This window comes from Macaca nemestrina, chromosome 19, assembly GCF_043159975.1.
Source record: "Macaca nemestrina isolate mMacNem1 chromosome 19, mMacNem.hap1, whole genome shotgun sequence".
In the NCBI taxonomy this organism is placed as follows: Eukaryota; Metazoa; Chordata; class Mammalia; order Primates; family Cercopithecidae; genus Macaca; species Macaca nemestrina.
Genome location: NC_092143.1, coordinates 77,377,287 through 77,399,814, shown reverse-complemented (window position 1 = coordinate 77,399,814; position 22,528 = coordinate 77,377,287). Strand labels below are relative to the sequence as shown.

Here is a 22,528-nt window from a genome sequence, read left to right as displayed (position 1 = left end):
AACACAGTATCTGTTCTTATTGTCACTTCACATTTGATAAAATAGGAATACCTCCAAAAAATTTAATGAGTAATTTGAAGAAATTTCTTTTTAGACAAGAGCAGTGGCACTCATTAAACTAATTTTCCTACTTTAAGCTTCTACAATTACAATATTGTCCTGAAAATAAGTAGACATTATTTAATAGTCTCTTTCAAGGACTCTTCCCTTAAAAAAATACAAAATAAATCCATTGGTACCATTTCAAACTGGGCCCCTAAATATTACAAATCCCTTTATTCTCTCCGTCTTTGCAAATTACATCTAGTTTAGACCCAGAATCGCTCAATTAAGCAACATTTCTGTAAGATACAAAAGCCTGTGATTTATTAGGAAAAGCTTGAGGGTCTATTAATACTTCATTAAAACCCCTACGTAGTATTTATAGCAACAACAGAAGAAAAAAAAGTATTGTCAATTAGTGGGTCAAAAATGAAGGCAAATAAAATGCTTATGAACATATAAAGCAAAAACATAAACCCATGACTTGGTGCAACGATACTAGCTTAATTTCTTAGAAGCCCAACTTCTGCATTCCTGAACTGTGACCAGGGATGGTCAGGGAGTGCTGAGAGGGACAAAGGGCCTCACTGTCACTGGCCCATGCTCTTAAGCTGAGAGGAGGAAAAGCCTGCTGTGTCACACAGCACTCCCAGGCAAGAACTGACTTTGAGCCCAGGAGAAGCCTACAGAGCCCATTTCACAGTATTCCTTAGACATGGCCTTCCTCACGCAGAGGCTGAGGGATTTAGCACTTTGTGGTTTTGCTGCAACTGGAATCTTTGTTATTCTGCATGAGGTTTGCACTAAAGACACAGATGACCTCAAATGTAGACACAAAAAGATTGTGAGAGACCAAGTTGGAGAAAGAGAACCAAGAAAAAGCTCGTAAGAAATTTTAAAGTGAAGCACTAGACGTATATTGACTTGTGACGACAATGGTGCAATCAGAACAGGCAGGAAGGTCTGTTTTGCTTCATTGTTTGGATTTGGGTTTGAGTTTCCAATAATTTATAATAATGCGCACATTCTGTTGAAACAGCTCCAGAAATTGTGTTTATTGAACTCAATAGTGGAAAGAATTCCATTTGGCCCTATTTGTGTCTTTTCTCTGAGAGTAGTAATGAGGATTAATAAAAAACACGGCTTAGTAGAAACCTTATTAGTCTACCAAGGGTGAATGGGCATTGGCCAATTTGTAAAGGGAGCTAAATTTAAATTCTTAATATAATCTAATGTCAATTAAGTGCATATAATAAAGAATGACCACCTTGAAAATTAATCTATTTAATAGTTAAAATATAATCAAATTACTCTGTTCTACAAATGTAGCTTCCTTCCCTTTCTAATTAAACATTATTTTATGAATTTCAATTTCCCAGATGCCTGGAATTTTTTTTTTTTTTTAAGTTTTGTAAGCAAGGCTTCAAAAACGGAAGGTACTTTGCTATTTCTGATAATAGAAAAACTGGCTTCTTGTCTTAGCAATCACCAATTATGTTTATAACCCTAGGAGATTTTGAGGACAGAAAATCAAGCTAAAATCAGAAAAGAAAATTATACAGCAAATGTTATGGCTTACACAATTACAAAGAGACAGCACTATTTTATTTTGTGATCTATGATGCTGCTGGGGGGAGCAACTGCTATTGCTGGGGCTGGCAGTTCTCTCTAGGGGTGGACACCCCCATAGAGAACCAGTTTGTATGTGCTCATCAGTGGGACAATATTTTCTTCTTGACGCAACTGGCACAGAGAATTTTGCCTTTCCATACTCCAACTCCAATAATATCAATTTCCATGTATATTGCTCATGGCCATCATTTTCCAGTCTTTAAAATTATGTCTTCTGATCCCTTCTAAATCACCCTAAGTCACTGAGCCCTAAATTAGAAGCTGCACTCTAACAAGAGACAAATTATTAATACCTCCAAGAAGAGCGATGGCCTCACAATGAGGTCATGGAAACTCCAGTTTCACAGTTGAAAAACAAAAGCATTTCCTTTCTCTTTTACCTCCTGGGAATTTTTTTTTTTCTTTACAAGAGATAAAATCTGACAAAGTGAAAATATCAGGAGCTGGCTACGTGGAACCTGACCTAGATTAACATTTCTCTGTGTTTCTTTGGTGTATCATTTTCTATGTCTCATTGTAAAATGTAAAAAATTGTCTTCTCTGAAAAATTTTAAGCAGTCAGTTATTTTGTTTTTCAATTAAAAAAAATCATACATTGCCTCCCTCTCTCTATTCCACAAATGTTTCTAGGGCATGTTGCTGGGTACTGAAATCAGAAAGATAAACCCTGACTTCTGCTCTCAGGGAAACTGCAGTCCAGTGCAGGGGTAGGGGTCAGCTACAGAGGAGTAGCATCATTAACTACCTTTGGAAATAATAAATTTATGGCTGCAACTGGCCCAGGGTTCACTGGTAGCATAAAGGAAATAATCTAGACCCAGATTGGAAGAAAACAGGAAAAGGTACTAAGGAAGGCTTTAGATTATGTTAAGTGCTGTGTTTTAAATATGTCCCTTAAATTTTATGTGATGACAAGTTAATCCCCAAATTCATATGTTGGTGATATTTGGAGGTAAAGCCTTTGAAAGGTAATTAGGATTAGGTAAGGTAATCAGGGTGGGCCTCCATGATGGGACTGTGGCTTCATAAGAAGAAGAGAGACCTGAGCTGGCACACTCTTTCCCTCTCACTACGTGATGTCCTCCACCATGCTGTGACACAGCACAAAGGCCCCGGCCATATGCAGCACCAAGCACTTGGACTTTCCAGCCTCTAGAACCATGAGCTAAACAAACTTATTTTCTTTATACAGTATCCAGTCTTTGATATTCTTTCATAGAAACAGAAAACAGACTAAGACGGTAACATATGACCCAATCTCCGAGGACTATAGTACTTACCAGGTGAAGACCAGGAAAAAGGCTCTTCAGGCCAAGAAGTAGGATGTATAGAAAGGGAACACAGTGTGATGGCTAAGAGGCATGAGCTGTATTGTGGAATGTATATTTTACCACAATTTTTAAAAAGCAACAGCAGCAGCATGGGTTTTGGGTTGACATTACCATACTTCACTTGGGTCAGTTAGTTACCCTGTATCTCAGTTTCTAAATCTGTAAAATTAGAAGCAAAAAAATTCCTACCTCATAGGAGTAAACCGTAGGGGCTTTAATACATGTAAAGCATTTGGAATAGTGCTTGCTTTATAGGAAGCACTCAGTAGACGTTAGCAATTAATACCATGCATGCAGACCTAGAGACACATGAGAGCGGGCACCCAGTAAGGCATGGGAGTTTAAGTTGCCTTCTCCAAAAGGAAAAGTCTAATAGACAGAAGGAAGGAACGCAGAAAAGAAAACTGAGTTGGAGATCATCACAAATGCCGTTTTGAATATATCCCTTTTTCCTTCTTGGAATCTTCACTGAACTTTAAATGTGCATTGAGGGTATATTTTTGAAGCTACCTACACTATACTACCTGAGAATAACCTGTCAGTGAAAATTAATTATGTCCTAATTTTTAATTTTAAAATAGAACACTCATTTTCATTAAAATACTCCCTTTCAAAGGGCAGACTGATTATATTACTACTCTAAATATGTCATCTATACCAAGGCCTGAGAAAGAGCACAATCTTGAATCTATGGATGCTAAGCATTCCCCCAAAATCTGTTTTTGGATACATATAAGCTATCTCTCACTCTGTGGACAGAGTGATGCTATTCTCTAATGCCACATATTATATAGGAAGGAATGGCAAGAATACAATGTGAAAAAGCATGATGATGAGATCTTCCCATTTAAAAAAATGGCAGAGAAATGTTAGAACATTGGAGACTTGAGTTGATTAATATCTCAGCTTCTTCATTTGCAAAATAAGGTTCCATGTTTTCTACGGGTCCTTGGGGCTCAAATGTCCTATAAACTGATTGCTGGGAGGCTATATGCAATCACAGCAGACTACAAAACCCTGGGTAAAGGAAAATATCTCTCCAGTCCAGCATTTTGTCAGACAGTACTACCAAGGAATATCTGCAGGAGAGAGAGTAATATCTGGCTTTTACATTTCTAACTTTCCTATAAACATATGCTACTGATTTGCTACCTATAACTTTGGCTAGCCTTTCTTGAATTTCTATTTTGAGTATACTATGGCCTACTGAATGGATAATATATAACAAGTGATCAGATCCCTTGTTTGCACTGACTGACTTTTAGCTCAAACATTTTTGTCTAATGTTATGATTTTGACTTTTAGCTCAAACATTTTTGTCTAATGTTATGATTATATTGGTCAGAGATGTGCTGGCACTTTATCCCCAACCTCAGAATGAGGATAAACAAATATGCATAAACATATTGCATGCATAAACATTTACATAAACAAATATGTTTTGCCTCCATCTTGGCACACAAGAGTAGGGACTGATGGTCTCCTGTGCAGATCACACAGCCACATGGGAAAGCAAGGAAGGCACTAGAAACACAGAGCAAACTCCCATTTAGGAAATGGGCCACAAATTGTGGGCATGAGGGTCAAAAAAAGGATTAATTTCCCTTGTCTTCCTATTAGTCAACAATTTGTATAATTTCCAGTAAACATGTGGGAAATACTGAAAGGCTTCGGCTTCCTCTATACCTTCCTTGAGAAATGACTAGAAGGCAGTAACTTCTTGGACCCTGACCTTGTTAAATGTTGACTGCCAGCATTTTTCACTTCTGAGAACAGAAACATCCTATTCATATGGTATTTTCTTGTATGCCCAGAGTCCTCCCAGCCTCTGCTCCATCAGCTTTCTCACATCAGCCAGAAACATCCAAGCCACAGAAGTTGCCCATCATGGCAGTGCTGCTCAGAAGTGTCCTGATTCAAGGAGACAACACAGACAGCAGCCTCCAACACAGCAGTCACTTGAGCCGGGCCCTATGTTAGCCATGTGCTATTTTTATATTGAACTGCCCTATACTTGTTCAAAGCTAATCTCCAGGTACTAGAGAAACACTCTTAATACTATGAGAGCTCTCTCCAGGTATATAATATAGTCATGGTATCTATAAATGTAAAGATACCCTGAATGTAAAATTTCCCCAAAATAGGTATTGATGCAGTAACTGGTTTGTTGAATTGAGTATTTGCTGATTTAGGTTGAATCTTGTTTGGGAATGTGGAGATTTCTATTCTAGGGGTGGGGTCATTCCAGGAAGGCAGACAATCTCTAACTAGATCTCCCTCACCACTTTCAAAGCAAACAAGGGTGCATTCCACAGCACCAGTGGCCATGAGCTTAAATGCAGCTGACCAGGTTTGAGATGGCCTCCAAAATATGCTCTGTTATTAGTAATATTTTTGCATTCACATAAGTACCAAAATGCCTAAGGCAGGCCACTGTTTCATTAGTGTCAAGTGAAAGCCTTCCCCCTCTGCTTGCCCCATGTGCCTCTGGTGCACAACACTGGATACCCAGCTGGGTCATCCAACCGCAAGCCAAGGTAAACACAGAAAGTGTGAGTCATTGGGGGTAAGAGTTATGCATGTCTCTACTAAATGTGGAGTCTGAATACTGGCACTCTGGCTGAACCACTATGATTCCAGCATATGTTTATGATCAGTAGCTATTAAATCAGCTACTTCCAATGTGTAAAGTAGCTTCTACCAGTTATTTGGGTATTTTTTGTGTGGGGAAGCATGAACTCTTCAAGAGCACTAAAAGAATTTTTTGCTTGAGTCTGATTCTTTCCAGATTAATGCATTAACATTAAATTCAGTATTTTAATTACTTCAATAGACTATATGGCATCTATAGAGTTGAAGACAACCTCCCAAAGTGAGGCACTTTTATTAACTTATTTTAATTGCTTTGGCTGAAACAACTGACATTTCTTTGACAAGTGGTCTGTTGAGCCAATCTCATCCCACAAATTAAACTCTGCCAAACATATCTACAAAAACTACTGCTACTTCGCTTGCCAATCCCTAAATACATCCAACCTGAATTACTGACTCCCTCTCCCTACCCTCTACCTTCATCTATAGACCAATATACACATATCACAGCACATCCACATGCCCAACTCAAATATCATGTCCTCCGTGAAGCAAACCCTGTTTCCTCTTCAGAGGATGCAATACTAAACAAGAAATGGTTCTCAGTACGCCTGGGCTCCAGTATCAGCTCCTCAAGCACAGGAACTCTGTCTTGATTAGCTTTGCTCTTTCATGATACCTTCAAGAGAAGATACTTGATGAATGTTTGCTAAAAAAAAATCAAAAGAAAGAGTAAATGGATGAATGAACTGAATATCACAGAATCTAGAGGTCTCTATTTTCTCAGTTAAAATTATTTATTATTCATTCATCACATATATAATTTTAAAACTGACTTGGACAAAGTGTTCACTATACAGTGCTGTTTTTTGTTTCATTAATCAATCTACTTGCTAAATGTATAACTCTCATCCTTTCTTGGCTGACCCCTGCTTAAGTTTTCAGAACACTACCACCTGAATTCCTATATCCGTTTCTCTCTCTGTCACTTTTATTCCTTTAAAATGCATGAGCTAAGACAGTTTCTCCAAATGTCAACATGATACTATATTTGAGGTAACATGACTCATATCTATCAGAAACTGTTGAAGACTGAATTGTCTGGACCCTTCACTGATTCCTTGTGACCTTGAAAATTTACTACTCTAAGATTCAGTGTCCTCACTTAAAAACGAGAGATTGTAACAGGTGCAACCCCAGGTTCCTTTCAGCTTTCTGTATTCTGGAAAACTAATTCTCCGTAGTTTGCTAGGATAGGCTTGCTACACAAGCCTCATGAGTAGGCCGAACAGAAAGCTATCTAAAGGAGTCGGATACCATTATGGCCCACAGGCCAAATCCAGGCTACTACCTGTTTCTCGAAATAAAGTTTTATCAGAACACAATCAACTCTATTGGTTCATGTAATGTTTATGGTTGCTTTTTCGATAACAACAGTAGAGTTCCAACAGAGAAAATATAACCAGCGAAGCCTAAAATACTGACCCTTTGCAGAAAAACTGTGCTACCCCGGTCTAAATTACGTGCACCGAGGTGTGTGACTTCCTGCCTAAAGAACATTCCGTTCCCTGAATGAGACCTGAAGTCTCACTATTAGAGGTTTAAAGAAATGTATATATGCTTTGGGAAGGTAAAACACCTTAAATTCTAAGACTGTTCCTTGCTAGAACAAAATGATCTCTTAGTGGAGCACTACAGGGAAAATAGAAGCACTATCTCTTAGTGGAGCACTACAGGGCCCCAGGAAGCCAAAGTAAATTGATCAGGCACAAAAATAAACTTGCTTACATCCCAATCTTGGCTGGGTCTACAATGGAGAAATGAGTCTCCAGATGCAGTGTCCTGGGAATAGACTCTTGAGTTCAGTTTTCTCACAGTTTTACTCTAAACCTGCTTTTACTCTAAACCTGCTTCCTTGCCCAGCCCCTCTTAATGGGTTTTACTCTAAACCTGCTTCCTTGCCCAGCCCCTCTTAACCCAACAGCCAATAGCTGCCAGACAGCAGGATGACAGTCAGGTACAATAACAGGATAAAACCACCAAACGGTCTGTACACATTACTGGCACTTTCAGGCTCCGATGAAATGATGTGTCTGAACGTCAGAAACCATTATGACGAGTGAAGGGGCCAGACACAAATCACACATTCTGTGATGCTCCGTTTAGATGGCTTCCACGAACAGGCAATGCTAATCTCTGGTGATAGAAGTCAGAAACGGGTTGCCTGGAAGGAGTAATTGAAGGAACAAAGTGCATGAAGAAAATGTCTGGGGTGAGGGAGATGTTCTGTATCTTGTTTTGGATGGTAGTCACATGGGTCAAAAATCATGGAACTGAATATTTAACACTGCACTTTATGGTAGAGGAAGTATATCTCGATTTTTAAACTGACTGTTATCACTAAATAAAGCATTTATTTTTATTTGTTTGTGGGTACGGCTTCAGAAATCCTGGAGGTCTTTAGATTCATTACCATTATATAATTTTCCCTCCATGGTAATGGATAAGAAGATGATGTGAAGATAGAAAGGTGAAGAAGGGGGAAAGAAAGGTGAAAAAGTGTTCCTTGGTGCAGGGAAATTCCTGTCAAGCCTCTAAGCCCATTTCCTTCCCAGGCACGTTCTTGCAATATGTCATCAGATATCAGTTTTAGGACCTAGTATGTCAGAGGACACTCAAAAGCAGAAAATGAGGAAAAAAAGTGAAATAGATTTTTCCTCTTAAAATGTATGTGTGTGTGTGTTTTATTGAATTATTAAAAACACAAGGAAAATATTCAACAGTATGCTCCCATGTTTCTTGGACGTCTCCAGTTTAATTTAAATTCTATTAAATTTTTCTAATTTTGTGCCAAAATAAAGTATAAAGTATTTTAATTAAATGAAATATAAACATAGTTAAATGTAATTAAGTATAAATGAAATTATTAAACTAGCACATAAAATACATCTTTCAAAAAAGAAGTTATTAGTGAATACTGTCTTTAACTTTGAAAAACATAAAAAAATAAGGTGCTATAGCATTTTTAAACACTCCCTAACATTCCTATTAATTCAGTTGTCAATTCACAATCATCTGAAAAACAAAAATCAGTTTGGCTTATTGGACAGGCTATATTTTTCAAAGAAAATCTTAAACACAAGCATCTTATTAATACATTATCTGGACTTAGGTAGCTTAATTGAAATAAACCAAGCGCCACTTTGAGTAATGGAATGTACTAAAATTAGGTAACAATTTCATGCTACTGTACAGACAGCAAAAGTACCTGAGAGATCAATTAAATAAGTACAGTTCAATGAGAGGGGAGAAAGGTGTTATCATAAAATTAGCACAGGTCTAAAACTGTGTTTTAGTTAAAAATCTAGGATTGTCTAATTACCCTCACTTCCAACTTAATAATAGGGAAAAACAGAATTTAAGCGTGAGAAAAGACCCTTGAGGTCAACTAATGGAACCCCTTCATAATCCAAATGAAGAAATTGGGTATGTCACTGAGTACAGTCTGACCCTAATCATTTTACTCAAAGTGCACATTAAATGGTCTCTACTCTCCCTCCCTCATCTCATATTTCATTGTATCAGCAATACCAGCATCTGTGGTTACATGCTGCAACGCCTCTTCCTTACGCTGGTTCTTCGGCCAAAAACACTCTTCCAACTCTTAAAATCCCCCCCTACTAACTCATGCTCATTCTTTAGACTTAATTGAGCTATCCACTCCTCCAAGAAGTTTTCCTTAACCCCTCTCTCACCAACCCGAGCCCTAAATGTTAGTTACATCTTCTCCCCTTTCCTAGAGTATCTTAATGCATTTTTTTTTCAATCATTCATTCATTGAACCATTCACATACTGAGTGTCAATTCTGGGCCAGTAGGCTAAAATGCTAAGGATACAGAGATAAGAGACAGTTTCTGTCCTCAAGGAGTGAACTTTGGATGCAGCAGAAATTGATCATGAACACACTTCTCACTTAAGGACCAGCTATTAACCATTTTTGTAGCCCCAGCATCCAAAATCACATATGGCATAGAGAGGTTCAATAAATATTTGTTTAATTTCACTTTTTATTGCAAGAATCAGAGCTCAATTTCTTCTTGTTTTAATGAGTGAAATGACTCAAGTAAAATTTAATCTTTTAAAACGAGGGATATATTTACTTTCTATTAATTATCTATCCATGCTGCACTCAATTTTATGTATAAAGCTATTATTGTTTATAATTGTTGCCAGTTTGATTTTTTATTATTCTTATTTCTATAGCATATTATCAATAGTATATATGATTCTATGAATAAAGGTTAATTTAGTGTATTTTCTCTCTCAGGAAAGACTTTGCAAAGGACGAGATGCTCAGATTTTGGAAGACTTCCCTGGTAGCTTCCAACAAAAGAGAAATCACATTTCCACACTTCAGCCTCCACAGTTAACCATTTGTTAAAACTCTAGTAAGTGCCAGGCCCTCTGATGAGGGAGAGGGGAAGGTAGTTAAGGATCCAGTAATGAAGAAAATAGACAATATTCTTGTTCTAGAAATGCTTCCATATTATTTGAGGCTAAGAATAAAGTTTTATCCTATATGCAAAAATGTATTATCAAAGGATTTTAAGTAAAAAAAGAAATGGATTTTTAAGTCCTGCATTTTAGAAATGCTAGATTTCTTTCTTGACTTTTATCAGAATTTTAGTTCTTTGGGGTACATTTGTTAAAGTTCTCCTCTTCAGTCTCCCTCTTCTCTCTCTTCCTTCTTACAAGCTAAGCTTTCAGAAGGAATCATATCTACTTTCTGCCTATATTTTCTTATCTCACAATCACTCTTCAACTTGCAGCAAAGTAGCTTCCACCTCTACAACTGTATTAAACCCACAATAGCAAAGATCATCACTGATATCCGCACTACTTAATCTGGTGGATGATTTTCTTTACCATATTGGTCATTTAGCTACTTTTGATGTGGCTGTCTGATCATTCTGAGCCTGCTGCCTTTGCTTCTGGAAAGCTCTCATTCTGTTGGTCTCCATTACGGGCTCCCAAGCCCTGCCCTTCCCTAGCTGGCATTACTCAAGTTTCCATCCTTGTTCCACTGCTGTCTCTATAGAGACTTTACCCTCTCCTGCCAGATCTCATCCAAGCCCAGTTTTAACTATCCCTGAAATGCTTAAGTCTCCCATGAATAAATAGCTTAGAACTTTCAGCCTTGATCTCCCTCCTAGGCTTCCAACTTGTATAGCCACCTGTCTGCCGAGCATATACACTTAATTATCCCACAAGAACCTAAGGGTTGAAATTTCACATGTCAAACTCATTGTCTGCCCATCCACAATCTGCTCATCCACCACAATTCCCAACTTCAGTACCTAACACTCCCAGACAGAAAACCAAGTCATGGCCAGGCGCAATGGCTCACGCCTGTAATCCCTGCACGAAGGCCGAGGCAGGTGGATCACCTGAGGTCAGGAGTTTGAGGCCAGCCTGGCCAACATGATGAAACCCTGTCTCTACTAAAAATACAAAAACAGTTATCAGGGCATGGTGGTGGGTGCCCGTAATCCCACTTACTCAGGAGGCTGAGGCAGGAGAATCGCTTGAACCCAGTAAGTTGAGGTTGCAGTGAGCCAAGATTACGCCACTGAACTCCAGCCTGGGCAACAAGAGCAAAACACTCCATCTTAAAAAAAAAAAAAAAGAAAGAAAAAGAAAAAAAAGAAAACCAAGTCATGTGTTCCTAGTTCTCAGCATGCATTTAATCACCAAATCATACCAACTTCTTTGCTTGTTTTCCCCGTGGAATCCTTCAGTCTCTTTCATCCATATTCCCACAACTCCAGCCGAGGCCTTCATCAGCTTTACTTAAGCTACTTCATTACCCTTCTAAACCATTTCTCCAGCTCTTTGTGGTCTACTTGAAAACCATCTTTCATACTATAGAGGAATAAAGCGACTGGGGGATCCTGGAAAAGAATAAAAGCAAAGAGCTACAAGATTACAGTTTTGATTTTATGGATTTTGATCCAAATAGCTTTCAAACCAGATTAAAATACTAATGAGCCAAACTGGATGTGGGCAAGGTTGGGGGTAGGGGAGTAAGAGACAAAAGCAAGAATAACCTAGAGTAAGATTTGGCTAAATGACGAATTCCTGTTTAAGATACACTTTAAAACCCGCTAAATGGCAAAGCACTTCCATGAACTCTAAAGAGAATTGGTGCTATTTTTTTTCCTAACTCCCACAATAAGAACTTTTTTATCATCTGGATAAGAGGAGTATCATGTTTGTTTAGGATTGGTATAATCGAAATCAGCTTCACTTGGGCTTCTTATAAGCAATGACTCATGTTATTTTAGCTGGTGTGGGATCATTGCCTCATGAAGGATGACACAGCTTTAGACATGCAGAGCCTGGCCTGCTTTTTCCAATTCCATGCCTCCAGCAGCTGGAAGAGGTGGGAGTCCTCCAGCCTGCAGCTTTCTGCAACTCAGCACAATTCAGATTTTATGAAAACAGTTGCCAAGTTGACCTTGTAATTACAAGAGCCTTATAAATGAGGAGGGAAAGGAGTTCAGTTGTGGTATGTTAAAAATCACAGGGCCAGGCATCCTCTGTTTTTCAAAACAGAATCTGTGGAAACTTACAGTCAGCTCTTTCCCTCATTAATTGCTTACTCTATTGAGGTCAGTAATTTTTTTGTTTTTAAGATGACAATGAAAAATCACAGCAAATATGTTTTCAAGACTCTCCAACTTACACTCACTAAGATAATGTGCACGGGTGGTTGTAACAGTGTTTGAAAGGAAGCTAAGGAAATGCCATTCTCATAATCGACACCACCTTTTCTCTAGCTCCATACCGAGTCAGGGAACCAGTTCTCCCCTCCTCCATGTTTTCCTTGCTGTTGGCCTGCCTGCTTCCCCGAACCCAGGAGACTATGCTGTAGGCATGCGCGAATGCTATGGTGACGGGAAGCAGGTGGTTGAACCTGGCTGGACAGGTTGGTAATTCCCTATGAGGCTCTAGGCAAGACACTTTTCCATACTTTGCTTTCCAGTTGTAGCACAGACATTGTTCCTGGCTGTCCTTACTCATGACTGGTCTTCATGAAACTTAGTTCTCATTAGCAACATACTCTGAACTCCCTAGCTGGTTAAAAATAATGAGAAGACACTCCCAAAGACATGGCAGTTAGCAGAAAAGCCCAGACAACTATTTATTGTATCATGAAAATGATAGTCCTATCTCTGTAGTTCTGGCGTCCTAAGAACTAAAGTTTATTAAAATGAATAGCTTGAAAAATTAACACAAGGGCCCAGAGACTGAGGGCCATTATGATTCTGACCTTGCAGAGATTCAGGTCCAGACTAAAATGGGCCTAGGATTCGTTTTCTAAATGGAAATATCTGAGGCTCTTCTGAGGTTGGCATCATCCATGGCTCCAAGGTCACTGATGGACAAGGGCTGTACTCGGGTTTACAGGAGACTAGGGATGGCTCAGGAGTCTGAGTTTCCACAGCCTACATTTTTGAGCAAGATTTAGAACAGAACAGTGATCTCTACAATGATCATTGTCTAGGACCTGACTTGATCCCCTGGTTGCCTTCAAGTTTTCACCTTCAGTCAAGGTGAAAACTTGACTGAAAATTGGGAGAGAATAGAGGAAGAACTCATTAATTCTCATGGAGTGTTGTTTCTCAATGTTCATTAAGAATTCTTTTGGTAGGGCCGGGCAAGGTGGCTCAAGCCTGTAATTCCAGCACTTTGGGAGGCCGAGGTGGGCAGATCACCTGAGGTCAGGAGTTCCAGACCAGCCTGATCAACATGGAGAAACCTTGTCTCTACTAAAAATACAAAATTAGCCAAGCGTGGTGGCACATGCCTGTAATCCCAGTTACTCGGGAGGCTGAGGCAGGAGAATCGGTTGAACTCGGGAGGCAGAAGTTGCGGTGAGCCAAGATCACGCCATTGCACTCCAGCCTGGGCAACGAGAGCGAAACTCGTCATACACACACACACACACACACACAAAGAATTCTTATGGTATAAATCATACTGCAAGGAATTAAGCAAAAAAAAAAAATGTTTTTAACTATAGAAATATATTTTAGTAGTTAAAAAAGCAACTAATAAAACTAAAGTGAAAAATTATAAGATCTAGTTACTAAGAACATAAACCTAAAGATGAAAGGATTAAAACCTGCCCTCCTTCTGCGAGAGAGAGAGAGAGACAGAGAGAGAGAGAGAAAGAAAAGCCCGAGAGAGAGAGAGAGAGAGAAAGAGAGAGAGAGAGAGAGAGAAAAGCCCACCCATAGGAAGATTTCCTGTTACTGACTGCCTAGATCTTACCTTCTTAGTCAATTTGAATGTCTTCCCTAGAACATTTTGTCTAGTTTTAAATACTGTTAAATATAGTCTTAAATAAGACTATGTGAAGGGTAAGAATATAAATTTTTAAAAATCCTATTATTGAACTTCCTTCAAGTGATAATAACAGTTCTCAAATATATTATTATATTTAAATCAATTTCATATATCCATTCATAACCACTTCTATGCTTATTCCATTAAAACAGAATAGAAATGTTTGCAAAATGAAAGACTAAATCAACACTGAATATTTATAACCTCGACTATGTGGAAGTTGATCTTGCTGGTTATTAACAGGGCTATACCGGTATTGTCCCCGCTCTCAATAATCAAATTGAGACAGAGAAACAATAAATCCATAATATACTAATAATGTTACAAGATTTAAATGACAGGTTAAAAGCACCATTTCTAGAAGAGACTGGGTTGGAATGTTGGCGCTCCTTGCTGTGTGATCTTGGGTTACTTCTGTGCTTTGGTTTCTTCCTGTGTCACAGAACTGCTGTAAAGAATAACTGGGATAATGTATGTCAAGCTTTTAGCATAGTGCTTGCCTCATTTGTAAGCTCTGATTAAAGCTAGGACTTATTTTTAAAGAATCAACGTCACAGGACCATAGGGCATGATTAGCGCATGACTGATTACCAAATGAGCATTATGGTGGTAGATGGCAGCCTGTCATGGTAGCCAGAACTCTTCTGGCTACAGTTCTCGAGGAAACCTTCAGAGAAGTTTAGTCCTCCCTTCTTTGACTGCGTTTATTCATTCTCTCTCTTTTCTGCTTTTTATCTCTTGCCATTTAAATATAGATTTAATCCCAACCACTGACATGTAACTTTAGCTACTACATAAATTTTTGTGTTGTAGCGAGGGTGAGAGGAAAAGTGGAGAGAAGAAATAAATCAAATATCATAGTATGAGTTATAATGTCATTTTAGGATGTTGAGAATTTTTTCTAGTCACTGTCAGATTTCTCCACTAATCTTCAAAAACATAAAATAATTGATGGACCTTTGTATAAAGGTAAATACACTAATAGGTGGTTTCTTTTTAAGGCAAAAGCATTGGTCAGTGTTTTCTAAATTGATTTTCATAAATGAATACTCAATAGGAAATTGCAATGGGATTTTTTTCCTTGTACACTATAAATGTACATAAGTAAATTTTGTGGCTAACCACAAAGTTTAACAAAGATACAAAGATTTATCTCTGGTACATAAAAGATAATCAGTACCCAAACTTACGATTGCTAAAATAGCACAAATAAATCTCAAGTGTTTGACAGTTTAAGAAATACTACCTACTACTTTTGTCCTTGGTTTCCAGTTTCGCCTTCCTGTGCTTTGTATTGTGTGTTTGTATGCAGTCATCATCTATTCATCTAAGGGATCAGAAAAGGAATACATAGATTTAATTAGTTTTTAAGAGTAACATGACACAGGCAGCTGGTTGTCTAAGGGATACTTAGTATATGTTCTCCCAACCTTGGAATTACATGGCACTAACTACCTGTCAAATGGATAGTTTATCTATATCATGCATTTATTGAAGAGTGACATAACACACACATTTGATACTCAAAGAATGTGTTATAAACCCCAGATAGTTAAGAAGATGCATATATAGCAAAACAATCTACTTTCTTTACTTTCCACTTTAGAGACTAAAGAACTTGAAGTTTTTGTACACTTTATTATTTTGTTTTGATGCACAGCCTACAGTAATCACAAAGAAATGATGTATGAAACTTCATATGATAAAGAATGATACATTATGGAAAACTCACTAACTCAATAACCAGAGCACAGCAAGAGACAAAAAGCAAACAAGCTAAAAAAAAAACTCTCAAAGAAACCAAAATAAATGCTATCAAATTCTTTAACAAAAGAGTATATACTTTAGTCCTTTAAACCGCATTTCCTTTACATAGTTGTAACAAGCTGGTTATCTAATCAAAAGTAAATTACAAAGCATGTTAAAAGTAACAATATTAGAAATAAAAGTACTGCTAAAGACTTTCAGAGCTGCCTGAAGAAATAAGTAATAATTTCAATTTTTAGGAAATAAAACAATATACCAATATAGACTATTAGTAAAGCAAGCAAACTTACACATCTCAACAGGTACCTTTACTTTAGTAACACATGCAATTATGCTGTCTTAATGATAACAGTTATTAAGAAAAGGTTAATTTCTAACACTATTTAAGGGTATGCCTGACTTATTTTCATCGAAAGAGGCTTAAAAACAAAGCAAAGTGTATTGCCTAAATAGATAGAATTTATTTATTTATTTATTTATTTATTTATTTATTTATTTATTTTTTGAGACAGAGTCTCGCTCTGTCGCCCAGGCTGGAGTGCAGTGGCGCGATCTCGGCTCACTGCAAGCTCCGCCTCCCGGGTTCACGCCATTCTCCTGCCTCAGCCTCCCGAGTAGCTGGGACTACAGGCGCCCACAACCGCGCCCGGCTAATTTTTTGTATTTTTAGTAGAGACGGGGTTTCACCGTGGTCTCGATCTCCTGACCTTGTGATCCGCCCGCCTCGGCCTCCCAAAGTGCTGGGATTACAGGCGTGAGCCACCGCGCCCGGCGCAATAGATAGAATTTATTTCCAAAATTTTCTTCTGAAAAACATTCCATTTATCTCCTTTGCTTTGCTATATAACATTTTACTTTTATTCCTGGCTAGAACTGATATCTAGAGACCATATGGTTGAGAAATAAGAACATGGCAATTACCTCAGAAACAAAATTGTTTAGTTTGAGGATGGAATGTGAAAAAATTCTGATTACATGCAAATTAGAATGTTTACTTTAGTTAAAATACATTTGCAGATGTTCACATAACATCTCTGGAACACTAGTAAGAGGAAAATGTTTTCCATCAGGTACAAAGATAATTCTAAAAGAATAAAAGATAGTTTCAGTAATACTCTCTAGGCAAACTGGGATTTAAGAACAGCTACACTCTGTTTACACAGCATTTAATTTAGCAACTTTCTGATTCTTTTTTTTTTTTTTTTGGAGGCAGAGTTTCACTCTTGTTGCCAAGGCTAGAGTACAATGGCGTGATCTTGGCTTACCGCAACCTCCGCCTCCTGGGTTCAAGTGATTTTCCTGCCTCAGCCTCCCAAGTAGCTGGGACTACAGGCGCCCACCAACACGCCCAACTAATTTTGTATTTTTTTCTAAGTAGAGACGGGGCTTCACCATGTTAGTCAGGTTGGTCTTGAACTCCCAACCTCAGGTGATTCGCTCACCTCGGCCTCCCAAAGTGCTGGGATTATAGGTGTGAGCCACTGCACCCAGCCGATTTATTTTCTTTGAGCCTATTTAATAAACATTTGCTTCCAAAAAAATTGTAAAAAATAGAAAATCTATCTTTAGAGCTTTCATAAAGTCAGACCAGGTCAAATTAAATCATTTTTTACACTTTGTATCAAAACTGAAAAAAAAAAAGAGTGGATTAAATGACTGTTGATGCCTATTTATATTTGGCTGACTTTTTAAAAACGAATGGGGTAAAAACAAAATCAGCAAGACTCCTAGATGTCTATTTCATAGTATGTAAAGTCAGTCAAATATAGAAGAAATGAGAGAAATAAAGTCACCTTTAGAACACCACCTTAGTGAATTTTACTGACAAGATCCACAGATAAATGCTAAAAGGAAAGTTTAAAGAGAAAAAAGATATTTCCATAGTCTCAAAGTATCTCTCCAAAGGTAGCTATTAATTATAAAGAGGAAAATAGTAACTTTATAGTACAGAAATCTGGCAGATACCACCTTATCCAGATGATCAAACCTAACACCAATATTAGTAAGATGTCAACATCGTATACCCACTGTATGATGCCCTCAGAGGAACCCAATATTACTTCCACAGATTTCTCATCAAAAATGCATAAGCTTGGTCAGGCATGAAGGCTCACATCTGTCATCTCAGCAATTGGGGAGGTCAAGGTGGGCAGATCACTTCAGCCCAGAAGTTTGAGACCAGTCTGGGCAACATGGCAAAACTACATCTCTACAAAAAATACAAAAATAAGCCAGGCATGGTGGCATGTGCCTGTAGCCTCAGCAACTCAGGAGGCTGAGATGGGAGGATTACTCAGGTCCAGGAGGTCGAGGCTACAGTGAGCCGTAATTAGACCACTACACTCCAGCCTGGGTGACAGTGCAAGACCTTGGCTCAAAAAAAAAACAACAAAACAAAACAAAACAAAAAACCATAACCTTAATCTAATCATGAGAAACATCAGACCAACCCAATTTGAAGGACTTCTTATAAATCACCAACCAGTTCTCAAAAAGTGTCATGAAAGACAAGGACAGACTGTCAGATTGCAGGAGACTCAGGAGATACAACAAAATTCAGTGTGGAGTCCTACATTCAATTCTACAACAGGAAAATTCCAATTCTAGTGGAAAACTGGTGAAATCAGAACATAGTTCGTAGTTTATAGTATTGTATCAGTTTTACTTTGTTTAGTTTTCACAAATGGTATTCTGGTTTTGCAAGATGCTAACATTTGGGGAATCTGGGTAAAGGTTACGCAGAAACTTTCTGGACTACTTTTGCAAGTTTCAAAATTACATCCAAATAGAAAGTTAAAAGTTACGACTTTTTAGTCATCATCTTCATCTACATGAGGCGATTCTACAATACTCTAAATTCCCTAAATTTTTGTGCATACGTTACAGATTAATGATCAGGGAGAAGTGAGCAGCTTAAAAATGGATACAGCAACTGGCCAAATATGTAGCCATATGACACCATCAAAGGAAATGCACCAGATGTTTTCCAACAGCTCTGCATACAGAGGAACCTACGCTCAGCAGGGATCCCACTGTAAAAAGAAACCAGAGACACCAACTCTGGTTTCAACCATAACATAAAGAATGACCTACAAATACCTATTGTCTAGTAAGAATCTTATTTCCATTACTGTTTTTGAATCCTCTCAAGAAAGCATACCTAGTATCCCCCAGAATTTGGTGTCCCTGTGCATGTGTACCTTAACTCATACAGGCCTACACGGATGCTTAGTAAGAGTTAACACTTGGAAATAAATGTCTTCTTAATTAATTAATTTCAGTCCAGGAAGGTACCAATAAATCTATCATTAAAAGTTGCTAAATTTAGTTTTTCCTCAATATAAAATATGTACTTTCTAATCATCAATTTCATTTTAATCAAATTATTTTATTATTAAGAATCGTTATGAAACAATAGCCCCCTCATAGAAGTTTAAACATTGCTGTAGAATTAGAATTCCTAGGATAACCTTGGTTAGCTTGTATATTTGTTTTCGAGGAAGAGTTGGCTGTTTCCCTCCTCTATTTTTGTCCTCTCTCGGGAAGTTTATGGTATAACTAGATAAATTTCAGAAATAATCATGGCCATTTTCTACTATACCTTCACTAAAAAAAATTGTATTTCATTATTTGTATATACTCAGGGAACCCTTGAAAAACAAAATATCTAGCTTTATCCCTGGCTACCTTTCATTTTATCAGTGAAATTATTTTGTATGTTTGTCCATAGTCTCACTCTGGATTCTGAATAGAAGCTTGGCCTCTCTAAAAATCATGATTCTAATTTCAACCATTTAACAGAACTGATCATTTATAGTTATTTTATTCTCTTTCTTCCTTTACAAGAGGATGTGGATACACAATTCTGTGAAAAAAAAGAATTAGTTCTCTTCCTCCCAACAAATACTTATGACTTGTGAGTCTCTTCGATGCATGAATAAATTTTGCAGTGGTTTGAACCACCCATGATCTAGAAATGCACTGTAGACACCAAGTAGGACTCCCTGCCACTGTTAAGCATATAAAGGTGCTAAACCCAGAAGGCACTTGGTGTTCCTCATCAGGAATAAGCCTAAATTGCCCAGAAACGCAAGCTGAGTATGTTTTTTGTTGTTGTTGTAATATCAAATTAGTTGACCAAAATGGAAAATCAGTGAGAATGAAATATGTTTGCTAAAACTTCCTCTGAGGGAATGATGCTCTTGCTTTAAACTGCTGAAAAGTTTGTGTGCCTATTAGGGACAGAAAGATGTTGTATCTTCATGGTTTTCTTGCCTTTTAGCTCCAAAGAAACAAATTAAAATTCGTGTTACAAGTATGCCATGCTACTGAAAAGTCATAGCCAAAATAGACTTTGTGGAGTCCTTGAAATTAATTCCTAAGAAAACTTTAAAAGATAAAAGTAATATGAGAAAATATAATTAATTATGAGAATTAACAAGCAAGTCTATCCATCCTCACACTCTATTAGAATCAAGGAATATGGTGACAGAAATTGAATAAAAAAATAGGAAATAATTCTTAAAGAAACAGGAGGTGTGGGAAGGAATCCTAAAGGCTCAAAAGGAAATATGTATAACAGTATTTTAAATGCCACAGCAGATTGCCCCATGCAAATTAAAAGGGCAAAAACAGAACAGGACAAGATGGACAAAGGATAATCTATTTATTAAAAATCAACGTATCAACTTATATATTCTGAATATTGATTTTAAAAAAAGAACTTAAATCTGAGGATTCCTTACTGTCAATATATCCCAATCTAGAATCTTTTAGGTACACGTAACTCCCTCTAAAGCCAGTGTATTTATATGACTTCAGGTGGTTTCATTCATTATGCTCCACACACAGTTTTAACTAATTTATAAAATGAGGTAAGAATGAATGATTCCTTTGATTCTTCGGAATTGCAAGATCGGGGCTATAAAACTCAGATATTTGAGTTTTAAATGTCCCTTTTTTTTTTTCTTGACAAACAAGGCTAATTCTTAACCTTGTTTTGTTTGTCCACTTCTGATAGTGATGCAAGTACCAAAACTGTTTGACTCTCCTCTTTACAGCAACAACACCTGATTAAAAGTGGTAACAGTAGGAATACAGCTAACATATCTGGTGCTTCCCTTACGTTAGTCAATATCCTAAGTAGCGGAAGTAAATCGCCCAAGGCCACACTGTAGTAACTGGTGTAGAGTCAGGGTCTGCCAATGTGACCTCAAGCCTGAGTAACTGACAAGTACATGGAAAACAAAATAAAATTAGTAAAATAAAAGAAAATGAGCAGGCCCTAAAGAAATTGCTTCAGTGTTGAAGGGAAACAGGGAGAGCATGGCAAACAAGCACAGCAGCCCCCATGATGGAGCAGCCTTGGCTCAGCTTCAGCTAGGGATGGCAGGCAGCAGGGCAGGCCTGAGATGCTGCGTCCTTCAATCTTTTTTTTTTTTAATGGTTAGCTAAAAATCCAGATTTACATCTGAAGCCTCTTGATGTAGAAATACTGTCACTTATTTCATCTTTTTTCTCAAAGTCTTGCTGGTTTGAAAGGTAAAGGACCACATTCTTGGGGCAGGGACTATGTCCCATTTATCTTTGTAACCCAAATGTCTAACACGTTGCTGGCACATAGTAGGCACAAACAGGTTGAGGCTGGCAGTTAAAAATCCCGCCATTTTATCTTGGCTATTTTGTAATCTTGGCAGGAATTCATTAATTTATTCAACAAATATTTATTGGGCTACTACGATGTACCAGATACTGCTCTGGGGATATAATAGTGGAAAAAAATGTCGAAATAGAAAGATATTATATTCTATTTTACTGGGAAAAGGCTAGGAAAAAAACCCTTAAAAACATATAAACTCAAGTGTAGTAGAGGTCTAGAAAATAAAAAAGAATGGTTTGCTTTGAGAACCTATGCCACCAAGAGCTAAAAAATAATGATAATTAGATACAAAAGTCCACGCTTTCTAGTGCCATTCTGGTCATTGCTCCACAAATAGGTTACAAATGTGTAAGCAATTTAAAGGAAAGGGTATTCTTGAAAGAGAGTGCTTTCTTCAGAAGTAGAACAATATGATCTTGCTTCTTGGCTTGAAAGGAAGTATTGATCGTTAGTTAGTGAGTCAAAGGTTAATAACTTGGGCCTGATTATTTCTGTTATCAGACTTACGATTAATGGTGTCCTCTGGCTCTTTGTAAATACAGGAACCTCTTTTTGATTGCTTTTTTACTAGGAACCAAGGAATTAAGCTATTCTCTTGTGATTGGGTTGCAGAGGGCCGGGGGGCCTGCAGCAGAGGGACAATGGTACCAAGGCTCCCAGAGAGTGCAGGGCAGTCACCAAAAATGCAAACTTGGAACACGTGAATCTAATTGGCAACCTTAAGGTGAAATACTAGCTCTGACATGTAACGCTTGCTCTCAAGTATTATCATTCCACAAGACCACATGCTGAGTTAATAGAACTTCTGCTACTAGTTTGCTTTGGAAACGGATGTAGTTTCAAATCGCCCAAATGGCACAATCTGGCTGGTGCTCTGAGACAGCTGCTGGGAATTATAGACAGGACAGCTACACTAGAATCGTTTAAGAAATGGACAAACTTGGCCCATGCTTTTCATCAACACACACACACACACAGACACACACACACACACATATATATACATATATTTAGTTAGTCATAATCTGAGTACTTACAGCCAATGATTATGTTTAGAAAAGAAAATACCCTAAAGACAAATGCCAGTTTTTA

General features: G+C 37.8%; 1 protein-coding gene across 4 annotated transcripts in view; it reads right to left on the bottom strand.

Moving 5' to 3' along the window:
- Positions 1-22,528, bottom strand: part of LOC105478855 (Rho GTPase activating protein 28) — a 240,371-nt gene that overhangs the window by 170,180 nt on the left and 47,663 nt on the right. The window contains exon 3 of one of the 4 annotated variants that reach the window (XM_071085638.1): positions 15,261-15,337. The exons of 2 other annotated variants lie outside the window; for them this stretch is intronic. The gene's annotated coding sequence lies outside the window, so the exon portion shown is untranslated. Of the gene's footprint in view, positions 1-15,260; positions 15,529-22,528 lie in introns of those variants that run through there. One more of the 4 variants, XM_071085641.1, reaches the window with a different exon arrangement.